Here is a 14190-nt window from a genome sequence, read left to right as displayed (position 1 = left end):
CGAAAAACAAGAACAGATAACTCTTATAGGAAAACACGTGTTAGTTTGTTTACTTATTTCTAAGCGATAATCGAGTGATATTAATGCTTTAATTCACACGAATATTTTAATTACTTGGAAGAATTATTATTTCCGTTAGTAATTTACTTTAATTAATAGTTATTTCATTCAAAAAGTCATCAAATCTAAATAAATGACAACGTAAACAAACCAACACGTATTTTCCAACAAGAGTTATCTTTTCTTCGTTATCGTGACGTCACGAGGAGATTCAATATTGCTGAACAAAATAGTGCAGAATGTATACAAATGGGAATCATTAGATAACAGTGTTAAGGAAATGAATATTCAAACATAAATAGGTACGTCATATTCTAGAAAAATATCTCACGAAACGAACTATATTCATTGACAAGCTTTGCAGGGAATATAGACAATATTTTTGTTTGGAAATAAGTGCGACCTGAACTTAGGTCGTAATTCCGCACTTTTGGAAATAGGGCAAAACTGTAGCTCTATGGTCCGCAAATAATCATAAAATAACATAAGGACATAAGAGCTACGATTCTGCAGCTAACTGCACATGTTAAAAATTATCGAAGCCTAAAATCAGAAATTAACACAATGCCAACACACCACGAGACATGCGTCCGGTATTTCACTTTAAACCAATGCGGTTTTGTTTGTTTGTCTTATTTTGAAAAGAAATGCAATTTTCTTTTTTTTTAAATTTTTCTTTTTTACGATTTTCGGAATTCAGTATTTTTTGTGATATTACTTTTTAATTCAAATTTAATGATCAAAGGCTTAAAGGTACAAGTCATTATAAGATATATTTATCAAGTTATAAGTACATTTCTTTCATTACAGGTAGCAATTTTAAAAGTACTAGTACGTAGGTCTGGCGTATGTATTAAATTGTATTCCTGGTATCTATGATGAGTTTATTTGGAGCGAATTGAGACATATGACATATAATTTTTCGTAAGTATTTGTTATTTTTTCCATCTAAAACTTTTTGTATAATTCCCATGTTTTGATATGAAGAAAAACAAGATGTGGTATGATTGAGACTGAGACACCTATTGACCAGAATTCCGATTACGTGGATATAAGCAATTTGAGGTCTTAACATGGCCTCAAACGAAGGGAAAACCCATATATTATAGCTTTTGAGGTCCTAAACCTTTTGAAGGTGCAGCATTTCAAATATGACAACTAATGGTTTTATTTGATAGAATGAAAATGTACATAAAAGAAATAACAGACTTTTGATTTAAAAAAAAGTCTAATGAAAATTGTGGCCAAATTGTTCATGTTTGTGAACGCTCAACCCTCCCTTAATCACGGACATTGATGTAAAGCATTAAAAGGTATCATTTTCTTTGATTCGTTTATGACGGTTTGTTTACGAATTATGTGTTTAGAACGTGCTCATTGTTTTGCTATGGACCCCTGACAAAAATTAAAGAAAAAGTGATTTTCATAGTAATTTCATATTGTAAACTTGCAGAAATATATCCGTATATTCCATTATCAGAAAGAGAAACAAAATTTAACAAAAACGTATTTTTATGAATTAATTTATAGGTATGCATTTCATATATATACAGCGAACATAACTTATTACTTTCAAGGGCAATAATTAAGAAATAATTCATGGACGCCAGATTGTTGGAAATTTACACATGGCCTGGGCCATGATATTCGAATTTTATCCTGAGCGTTAGCGAGGGATAAAATTAATGCATATCACGGCCCAGGCCATGTGTAAATTTCCAACAATCTATGGCTTCCATGAAATATTTCGATTCTATGAGGACAAATACTGTCATTAAAATACTGATTTGGTGTATGTGTGGCCGATCTTTTTTTACTCCCTGTTGGATAAAGCTCAAATATCTTAATTAATCCGTAGCTTGCATGGGCAATTTCGTGAATAACCGCTAGTTAGAAAAACTAAATTCACCCAACATTTGCCATTTTTAATTTACATGATTTTTCTCGTAAGCTTCCGTCAAATCCATAGTTGAAATTTCGTAACTAAGGAGCCGCCATGTTGACTTGTTGAAATGAGTAAAGATGCAAATAATGCAATAGAATAGAAAATAAAACAAAACCTACCTCAAAAATCAGTTTTAATACAATATCATACAAATTTCGATGGTTAACGTAACAGAAAACTTTCAACTTCAGCGGTTTCATTTGTATGACGTCATGTTTTGAAATGACTTAAATGCGCCAAAAAATATGAAAAAAAAATAATAGACTTTCGCGGAATTTTATTCTATTTTTATTTTGTTAATTACTCCGAGCTCTTGTGCATTACTTCTTTTTATTATGCATTCGAATAAGAATAACAGTTATTTTGTCTTTTTTTAATTGCACTTTTTAAAACAATAAAACCGGCAAATGGTCTGCAAATAGGTTCCAATATATGTAGATTTACATGGGAAGTATATTGTAACAGCCATTATTATGTATATCTCTGAGTCTGCGCTAAGTATAGATACATTATATCGATAATTTTATCACAGTGTTGTTTACAAAACGAAAGAAGCACGTCATATTAGAATTCAAACTATGTACAAACATATTGCAGGTTTTGACATAACCTATACAATTAGAAGCTTTATGTTTGTAATACGTAAAGCCTTAAAAGAAGCTGTAGGGGAAGGGGTCTTGTTTTCGATTATTAAGATTTATTTGTGTGTTTTAAAGGTTGCTTTATTTTGATTCTATATGTTTTAAATGTCACTACCCTTTTAATATGAACTTTAAATAATCAAGTTTAAATTTAAGGGAATGTGCCATTTGTTGTATATAGAATCAGGATAAGTCAGTTATCTAATTTTGCTATTTACTGCTGTATAGGTTTTGAATTTTTTTCTATTATACAATTGAGAATGGAAATGAGGAATATGTCAATGAGACAAAAACCCCATCAAAGAGCAAACAGCTGTCTGTTTGTTTTGCTCACATTTTGGTATCCATATAGCAAAATTATATACGACTGTAATACAAGTGAGAGGTTTAGGTAGCTTTCTAACAAGTTTTAATCCACCATCTGCTTAACTAAAAAATGTCTGGATCAATTCTGGAATATGACTTGTTTTTTAATCGTTTAAGTGTAAAAAAAATCATCATAGATACCAGGATTGCAATTTTATATTTGAGCCAGACGCGCGTTGTGTCTGCAAAATACTTATCAGTGACGCTCTAACCAAAAAATGTTAAAGTCCAAAGGACAAGGTATGATAAGAGGCGTTTTTGGCCCCCTTCCCAAATAAGTTTATATATACATCATTGATAGCCTTAGTATAGAAACTATTCAAAACTATGATTTTTTTATGTTCCGATGAAAGGAAGGTTGCCTAGCAACGGTTTAAATAGATAGCCAAATTATCACATATGCATGGCTTTCTCATTACACATTAGCATAATTAAAAATAATATTGTTTGTTTAACACTAACTTGAGTTTGCAAATGAAAAGTCACTTCAATTTCAGTTTTAAAAAATGCTTAACAACAACCTAGCAACAAAATTTTTGCCTAGCAACGGTTCAAAATTTGTAATTTCGGCCATATGAGGTATAGATATAGCAATTTTTAAAGATTTAGCTACTGTAAATGATTTTTCTTTTATATATATGATGTCTGAGTCATCATTTTTTTTTCTCAAGAAAATGAAATTGACCATAGCAACCTAAAAGTTGCTTAGCAACAGCCAAAAAAGATAGAAATTAAATTGAACTACAAAAAAAAAAACTTTTGATTTTTAATTGTACAAATTAGAGTAAAATCAGGTTAGTCAGATTAATACATGCAAGAATAACTTGAAGTTAGAAATGAAAGCAAGTCACTTGTATATCATGCTGATAAAAAGATTAGCAACCAAAATAGTGCTTAGCAACGGTTAAATAATGTTGGGTTTTTTTGTAAACCGAAGTAGGTTTTTGGCATTATTATTATTTCTTGATGATGTAAATATTAAATCTAATGCTGTTACCAAAAACAGGGTTGAGATCTCAAAAAAAAAATGTTTAACCCCGCCGCATTTTTGCGCATGTCCCAAGTCAGGAGCCTCTGACCTTTATTAGTGTTGTATGATTTTTAATTTTAGCTTCTTGTGTATAATTTGGAGTTTAGTATGACGTCAATTATTAGTGAACTAGTATACATATTTGTTTGGGGGCCAGCTGAAAGTTGCCTCAGGATGCAGAAGTTTCTTGCAGCATTGAAGACCCATTGATGGCCTTCTGTTGTTGTCTCTTTGACACATTCCCCATTTCATTCTCAATTTTAGTATTAAATAACAGATAGCTATCAAAGAAATGGTCGGTTTATTTAAAAAAAAAAGGATAAATACAAATCATATTGTCACATAATAATTAGTAAGTATAAACATAAGTTAATAGGTAAAATAAACAAGCATGTGTCTCCAGTATAGTTTACCGTGAAAATGGGGCAACATCTCTAATTTGGCATTAAAATTAGAAATATCATATCATAGGGAACATGTGTACAAAATTTCAAGTTGATTGGACTTCAACTTCATCAAAAACTACCTCGACCAAAAACTTTACCATGAAGCGGGACATATGAACGAACGGACGGACGGTACGACGGAGTAACGGACGAACGAACAGACGGACGCACAGACCAGAAAATATAATGCCCATAACTGGGGAATAAAAAAACTTTAAGTTATAAAAGAAGTGGCGCACTTATTATTCATAAATAATAGTTGAAGTTATGAATATAGCATTTCACATTTACATGATGATTACCGGTACATTAAAAAACGCAAATGGATTAAAACTACTATTGAATATTCAGTATCAGATTTATACAGTATGTATAGCAAATATGCATAGCCTACACAATGTCATTGTTTGTCACTTAAAGAATCGTACACTGTTAACTTTTTAACACTTAACACAATATTTTAAAGACTGAAATGCTGAAAACAAAGTTCAAAGTTTAAGATGCGGTCAGGGTTTAAGACGTTAAAAACTCATTAAGATATGTAGACGAAAGAGACATGAACATCTTCAAGCTTCTCTAAATATTCATTATTTCTACGATATATATCCTGAAATTTGCACATTGATCGCCGGTGTATAGTATCATGTGCAATCATACCACATCTCCTTATCTTATCCAAAATGTTATGCTTTTTTTTTTAAATGAAACAGTTGTTGGCAAGTAGTATTTCATGAAACCCCAAAACATTCGAATTTGAATAGAAACGTAGACATACTTCATTAATGGGTCTCGGTGGCCGAGTGGTCTAAGAAGTTACTTCTGTAATCACTAGCCAGTCAACACTGATGTTGTGAGTTCGATCCCCGCTGGTGCGGGTGCACTCGTCTTCAACCTTAATTTCTCCTTTCAATGTTGATCTATTTATTGTTTTCATTCTGAATGTCTCCACTTGCGGGACTGAATGTCAAGTCAAAAGGTTTCAACTTTCAAGATTTACAGCCGATTTCATTGAGTGTGAAGCCAAAGGTAAAATCTTCGGTAAGCTTGCTTGTTAGCTGAACCGTGAAGTCATTATTATGTAAGGTTTTCTACCGTCCTTTCGAAGTAGCATAGACCATCAGACAGATAGATTAGTAATCTGCTGGACTAGTATATTCTTAAAGGAGGGTAGTTAACCTGACCTAACAATGACTTTATGGTTCATCTAACAAGCAAGCTAACTAAAAATATTACCTTTGACTTCACACTCAATGAAATCGGCTGTAGTATTCACCAAGTTCAACCTTTCCGGTATTGAATAAATATTTTCAAGAAGTTAATTATAAAAATCTTATTTATTGCATTAGGGATATAAAACTGTAGTACTAGTAGTGCAAGTTGTGCCTACAATAGCAAGCTAGTGAAAGGGAAAACAAGTTCAACTACCGTTTTTGGTGAATATTCAACAACTACCCTAATTGTTTTTTAAGAAGCAAGAAATATTGACTAAGTCCAAAAATCTGACATTTTTAGAATATTTGAAGAATAATAGAAATCCGAATGGCAATGCATGCTTCAATTATGTGTACAATAAACCTATTAGGTGTTAAAGCTGTATCTCCAAAACTGTAGGAGGATAACCGACTCTTTATTTTTATAGCTTGTACCAAAAATACCGAACATTTAAAGAAAATTTTATTGAAAAATCAAAACCCTGTAGACATACACACCTCTATTATAAATAAAAAGCTGTGTAGGTCAGAAAGTGAAGGAGATAGCTAGACGTATATGTCCGGACAGAAACAGACGAACGGACGGATGGATGGACGGATCTAAATAAACGAACGTGCTCGACATTTTGTCCCGTGAGGGGAGGGGGAATGTGAAATAGTATTAAGAGGACATAGTGTACATGTACATTAAACAGCTAGGTAAGAAGTACCAGTGCACTCCAGGAATCGGTATAGGTTTGGCATGAAATTTTGTCACTTACATAGAACTCCAGACAAAACAAAATACACATTCGAAATGGCAAACAAATACACATGTTTTTTTAGCGCATACTTCATAAGTTTGTTTGCCATGGGTCTTATCCAATTTGTATTTATGCAAGGAAAATATGTTACAAGTGATTTTACTATTCTTAATTCAGTCTGTAAATATAACTATTAAAGTATGGACATTGCACTGGTGAAGTTTTAAACCTATAATGGTAACAAATATTGTGCAAGAAATGGATATAATACATAAATCTATTTTTCTATAGATGGTTAAATAGAAAATTTCAAAGTGCAAAATATATACGTTTTAATGAAATGATTTTCTTCAGAACTACAAAAAGAGTTTGAATATATTGAGAATTTATTATAAAATTCATTCGTAAGATTTCGTTGAATATTTGAAAATTATAATGAATAAAAATTAATTCACCATATTTCAAGGGACACAACTCTATTTGGCTGCACAGTGTTCATTATGGGTCTAATTTCACGTACAACATATTTTTTAAGAGAGTGACATGTCTTGATGACTGGATATGACATAAAACAATCCGTACGTGATATTCTGATCAATTATGGATCCCGGAATGATTTCGTACCCGTGCCGTTCACTGTGACGTATTATAATGACTTGTCAAAATATGTAAACAATCGGATTATTTTTCAAATTTTTAGACATGAGCGCCAACGTAGACCACCATGATATTTAATTATGTGAAAGATACATAAGAGTACAGTTGATGGTTGAAATTTCAAGATGGTCTACGTTGGCGCTGATGTCAAATTTTGTCTCCGAACATGACGAAATTGTAGATTTTTTACACTTTTCGTCGTTTAGGGCTTTTCAAGGTCTCAGTTTGAACATATTTGAGTACATAACACCTTAAAATAAGATTCTACATGGACGAACAGATACTGCAGTTCATTACACAGGCGTGATGGGTTTCAACTTCAAAGTTTTAAAATTTTTGAAAAAGGGGGGCCAGAAACGGCCCTTATCATACCTTGTCCTTTCATTGTGTTGCAATTGATGAAGGATTTTCTGTTTTGAATTTCCCTTCGAGCTCGATATTACTTTTTTCCTATTTGAGTATCCAAAATACGCTTAATGGTACCAAATATATGGAGTGTATGCAAATGTAGCAACAATTTATATTTTACAAGATGTATTGCAGTAGTTTTCCCGCTATCACTACAAACCATTAAAGTCTGAAATGGCCTATATCTGTACTGGACTGTACTGATTTTTACTCGACCAGTCTGAATTGGTCTGACTTTTACTTGACATTACTCGACCCCAGTCTGAACCATACTTGACTGTACTGAATCGTACTTGACCCTTATTTTTTCTGTTGAAAATAGTCTGAACTATTACTCGACCAGTCTGAAACAGTCTTAACCCATTCTTGACATGTACTCGACCTATTTTTCCAGTCTAAACCATACTTAACCAAAGGTCTGAACAATACTCGACCAGTCTGAATCATACTAGACCAAAAACCCTATACTTTTTTTAACTGTTTAAATAAATTTAACTGACATATATAACAACAGCCAACAAAATTTATAAAAGATTTTAACCTTATATAAGAAATATATCTCTGATTATATTTAGGATAAAAAAAAATATTATATATAACTTATATAAAAAAAAGGGATAAAATTAAATAAATGAATAAAATTATTTTTCTGATTAGTGGTGAAATATAAAGTATAACCTCTGCTTGGGGCAAACTCATAAATAAGGTCACACCTGGTCAGAGGTATTAAATTCTAAATAACATTGATTCAAAATTGCAACATCCTGTTTAAATTAAGTAACAAGGCCTTTCAAATATACATGTATGTACTAGATAAGTAATACACGAATTTAAGAAAATAGGGCTTTCTTTTTACCTGTAAAACACACATGTACTGAGTTAATTAGAACATATTAAAGTGCTTTATGTATGGCATGTTAATTTGACAAAAAAATACTTAAATTAATTTAAAATTTTTTTACTGTTACTTTGGAATACGTTTCCTTTTTTAAAAAGGTTATCAAGGATTGCTAGGGAAATTCTATTATAATGATTATATTAAATTTTTGGTTTAATAAAACAAAACAATTAAGCTCCCATTTTTTTAAAATTCATTAAGTTGTTTTATATACTATTTTATACATATCTTAATAAAAAAAAACATTCACTGCATTAAGTCAACTGACAACATAAATCTATACAAGGCTTAAGTTAATGGTGAAAATAGTCCAATTACCATAAAATACTTCCGAAATATTCATAAAATTAGAATAATATTGAAAATATTAGTCACAATTCATTTTTTTAGATTATTTGATCAGCTTGTTTTATTTATATTTTAAAAGTTGATATATATTATTATGTAAGTGTTGACTAATATTGAGTTGAAGTTATATTATGATTGATTATTGTGGAATTTTAATTTCAAAACTGTATTGAATACATTTTTTATTTCAAGTTGTTGTTTAAATTTCATTTTTATTAAAAAAAAAACTAAATTGATATAATTCAGTTAATAGATACAAAGGATAGGTCTAGTTTGGTTAAGACTTAGTCGAGTATGGTTCAGACTAGGTCGAGTATGGTTGAGACTAGGTCGAGTACGGTTCAGACTTGGTCGAGTACAGTTCAGACTCGTATAAAACGGTTAGGTACTGGTCAAGTACACATTCATACTGTTAAGTATGGTTCAGACTACAGTCGAGTATTATCAAGTAAATCTCAGACGAATTCAGACTGGTCGAGTAAAAATCAGTACAGTCGAGTACAGATATAGGCCATTTCAGACTTTTAATGGTTTGTAGTGTATGTTGAAGACGAATTAGTACCTTCTGTTGTGTTTTCGCTCTTTAGTCGGGTTGTCGTCTGTTTCTCAATTCCAATAGGAAGACTATATTCTTCCAAACTAAAATATATACAACTTGCGTTAAATGATAAATATATATAGTTTTGCATGTGATAATGCATCATGTTTACAATCTATTTTTGTAAGCAAAAAGGTTGTCCTTGCAGATCAATTTAAAAGAAGCATAACGTGTAGCGTATGGTACAATTTACACCACTGGGTCTATGCCACTGCTGGTGGACATTTCGTTCCCGATGGTATCACCAGTCCAGTAGTCAGCACTCCGGTGTTGACATGAATATCAATTATGTGATCATTTTTTTTTTAAATTCTGTTTACCGAACTTTGATTTTTTCGAAAAACTAAGTTTTTTCTTATCCCAGGCATAGATAACCTTAGCCGTATTTGGCACAACTTTTTGGAATTTTGGATCCTCAATGCTCTTTGGCTTCATAGCTATTTTGATATGAGCGTCACTGATGAGTCTTTATGTAGACGAAAGGCGCGTCTGGCGTACTAAATTATAATCCTGGTACCTTTAATAACTTTTGTATATGAAAACAATCATATCGCATATGTACATCAGTCATCACTCTGCACTTTATTGCACTACAACGACGTTTCATATATGAAACATACGTTCTTCGTTTTAAACTTTTCTGATAAATGGCAGCTACAGAGACACGATAAGTGCTTTTCCCAATATAATATGGTGTACTAGTAATGTCTTTTTAAGAATGGTTGTTCTCTTAAAATTTACTCACTATTAGAATTAGCGAACCATATTTAAATTAACCTAGAGTTTACACGCGAAATATCAAATTAGGAATGAATACGTGATATAAAGTTGCTATCAAACTGCATATTAGCTGCGGAACCGTAGTTCTTAGGTCCTTATGTTATTTTTTGACTATTTGTGGACCATAGAGCTACAAATTTTTCCTATTTCAAAACATGCGGAATTGCGACCCAGGTTCAGGGGTTGAGGTCATAAAACTTTGTTCAATGCTCGAAACAAGAAATCCAACATTTTGATTGATTGATTTTCGAGTACGAGTACAAAAAACTGACTCGAAGGTTTTATGACCGCAAGTCCAGGTCGCACTTATTTCCCCCAAAAATATTGTTTATATTCCATGCAAAGCTTGTCAGTGTATATAGTTCGTTTATATAATTATTCATTTCCTTAACACTATTATCTTATTATTCCCATTTTTATACATTCTCCGCCTATTTTGTTCAGCCATTTTGAATCTCGTCGTGACGTCAGGAAAAACAAGGAAAAGTAACTCTAATGTCCTCGATCTCCTATGTTGAAAGTGAGGAACGCCTACGAAAAACAAGAACAGATAACTCTCATAGGAAAACACGTGTTAGTTTGTTTACTTATTTCTAAGCGATAATCGAGTGATTTTAATGCTGTAATTCACACGAAATATTTTAATTACCTGAAAGAATTATTATTTCCGTTAGTAATTAACTTTAATTAATAGTTATTTCATTAAAAAAGTCATCAAATCTAAAAAAAAATGACAACGTAAACAAACCAACACTTATTTTCCAACAAGAGTTATCTTTTCTTCGTTATCGTGACGTCACGAGGAGATTCAATATTGCTGAACAAAAAAGTGCAGAATGTATACAAATTGGAATCATTAGATAACAGTGTTAAGGAAATGAATATTCAAACATAAATAGGTACGTCATATTCTAGAAAAATATCTCACGAAACGAACTATATTCATTGACAAGCTTTGCATGGAATATAGACAATATTTTTGTTTGGAAATAAGTGCGACCTGAACTTAGGTCGTAATTCTGCAGTTTTAGAAATAGGGCAAAACTGTAGCTCTATGGTCCGCAAATAATCATAAAATAACATAAGGACATAAGAGCTACGATTCCGCAGCTAACTGCACATGTTGAAAATTATCGAAGCCTAAAATCAGAAATTAACACAATGCCAACACACCACGAGACATGCGTCCGGTATTTCACTTTAAACCACTTCGGTTTTGTTTGTTTGTCTTATTTTGAAAAGAAATGCAATTTTCTTTTTTTACAATTTTTCTTTTTTACGATTTTCGGAATTCAGTATTTTTTGTGATTTTACTTTTTAGTTCAAATTTAATGATTAAATGCTTAAAGGTACAAGTCATTTTAAGATATATTTATCAAGTTATAAGTACATTTTTTTCATTACTGGTAGCAATTTTAAAAGTACTAGTACGTAGGTGATTTATGGTGTATTAATAAACATCAATTGTAATTTAGTTTTATAAAGTTTATTTCAGGATAATAGTTTCGTATGAAAAGTTTGAAGTACATATCTTAATATCATCAATTTTATTTACTATTTTAAAAAGTAAAATCACAAAAATACTGAACTCCGAGGAAAATTCAAAGCGGAAAGTTCCTAATCAAATGGCAAAATCTAAAGCTCTATCAAATCAAACGAATGGACAACAACTGTCATATTCCTGACTTGGTACATACATTTTATTATCATTGATTATGTAGAAGATGGTAGATTGAACCTGTTTTATAGCTAACTTAACCTCTCATTTGTATGACAGGCGCATTCAATTCAATAATATTGACACCGATGAGTGAACAAAACAAACCGACACAATGGGTTAAACAACCCCACATTTAACATATTTATTTATATTTTTATTTTAGACACACATGTTCTTATTTAGCTTTAACGTGCAATTCGTATTATCCTGGATCTTATGTATGAATTAAAAACAAAAAGAAACAACACTTAAGTTTGAGATACTCAAATATACTATGTTAGTGAAAAATCAATTGATCACAAAAAATAAATTGATGAAAAAAACATCATTATTGAGAGCCAATATACCATCAAATTATATAAAAGTGGTATCAAAATGTTTGTATCGGATGTTGTTTCGATGGGACTTTGATGTATTTTGTCATACACTGTAATTTGTATCAATGCAAAAACAGGTCCGAGGTTAGAGGTGCACAATTAGTTCCAATTGGAATTCTGATAACTTGGATATATACGAAATCTCAGAAGCAAACACTAGTGCAAGCTAGGAAAAATTCAAATCCATTTATTATATAAAGTAGAATCAATTGACCTGGTCTTTAAGTTGTTGTTACAAAAAATGACCGAAAAGAGTTTAGACCTGTTGATGACCTTCTGCTGTTGTCTGTTTTATGGTCGGGTTGTTCTCAATTTAAAAGGATAAAATGATTCACAAAAAATTTAAAATTTGAAAAAAATCAATACGGTAAGTCTTTATTTTTAAATTCTGACTTTTAAACGCCTATTTAATTAGGACGCAATTTATTTGTCAAGATGAATCAGGTGGGGTTTTATTCTGGGAAAATCAGGGATGCTGAAACAATAGTCAAATACCCCAACCAAATATTCATTTCAAGGCGCATATTGTTTTCAATATTTATTTCACAATGGGACTAAATTAACCTAAGGTATATCAAAATAGGAATGAATACGTGATATAAAGTTGCTATAAAACTGCACATTAGCTGCGGAACCGTAGTTCTTAGGTTCTTATGTTATTTTTTGACTATTTGTGGACCATAGAGCTACGAATTTTTCCTATTTCAAAACGTGCGGAATTGCGACCCAGCTTCAGGGGTTGAGGTCATAAAACTTTGCTCAGTGCTTAGAGCACGAAGTTCATGCTCGAAATAAGAAATCTAACATTTTGATTGATTGATTTTCGAGTACGAGTACAAAAAACTGACTCGAAGGTTTTATGACCGCAAGTCCAGGTCGCACTTATTTCCCCCAAAAATGTTGTTTATATTCCATGCAAAGCTTGTCAGTGTATATAGTTCGTTTATATATTCAGTTCCTTAACATTATTATCTTATTATTCCCATTTTTATACATTCTCCGCCTATTTTGTTCAGCCATTTTGAATCTCGTCGTGACGTCATGAAAAACAAGGAAAAGTAACTCTAATGTCCTCGATCTCCTATGTTGAAAGTGAGGAACGCCTACGAAAAACAAGAACAGATAACTCTTATAGGAAAACACGTGTTAGTTTGTTTACTGATTTCTAAGCGAAAATCGAGTGATTTTAATGCTTTAATTCACACAAAATATTTTAATTACTTGGAAGAATTATTATTTCCTTTAGTAATTAACTTTAATTAATAGTTATTTCATTCAAAAAGTCATCAAATTGAAATAAATGACAACGTGAACAAACCAACACGTATTTTCCAACGAGAGTTATCTTTTCTTCGTTATCGTGACGTCACGAGGAGATTCAATATTGCTGAACAAAATAGTGCAGAATGTATACAAATGGGAATCATTAGATAACAGTGCTAAGGAAATTAATATTCAAACATAAATAGGTACGTCATATTCTAGAAAAATATCTCACGAAACGAACTATATTCATTGACAAGCTTTGCAGGGAAAATAGACAATATTTTTGTTTGGAAATAAGTGCGACTTGAACTTAGGTCGTAATTCCGCACTTTTGGGAATAGGGCAAAACTGTAGCTCTATGGTCCGCAAATAATCATAAAATAACATAAGGACATAAGAGCTACGATTCTGCAGCTAACTGCACATGTTGAAAATTATCGAAGCCTAAAATCAGAAATTATCACAATGCCAACACACCACGAGACATGCGTCCGGTATTGCACTTTAAACCACTGCGGTTTTGTTTGTTTGTCTTATTTGGAAAAGAAATGCAATTTTCTTTTTCTTACAATTTTTCTTTTTTACGATTTTCGGAATTCAGTATTTTTTGTGATTTTACTTTTTAGTTAAAATTTAATGATCAAATGCTTAAAGTACAAGTCATTATAAGATATATTTATCACGTTATAAGTACAT

The 14190-nt window shown here is 31.6% G+C and overlaps 1 protein-coding gene across 2 annotated transcripts in view; it reads left to right on the top strand.

Annotated features, from left to right (window-relative positions):
- Positions 1-870: 870 nt before the first annotated feature.
- The window catches only part of LOC139499525 (sodium- and chloride-dependent taurine transporter-like), a 57163-nt gene continuing 43843 nt past the window's right edge, over positions 871-14190 (top strand). The window contains exon 1 of one of the 2 annotated variants that reach the window (XM_071288236.1): positions 871-984. The gene's annotated coding sequence lies outside the window, so the exon portion shown is untranslated. The remainder of the gene's footprint in view (positions 985-14190) is intronic. The other variant, XM_071288240.1, reaches the window with a different exon arrangement.

Source organism: Mytilus edulis, chromosome 12, assembly GCF_963676685.1.
Source record: "Mytilus edulis chromosome 12, xbMytEdul2.2, whole genome shotgun sequence".
NCBI lineage: Eukaryota > Metazoa > Mollusca > Bivalvia > Mytilida > Mytilidae > Mytilus > Mytilus edulis.
This window is presented reverse-complemented; position numbering and strand designations above follow the sequence as displayed.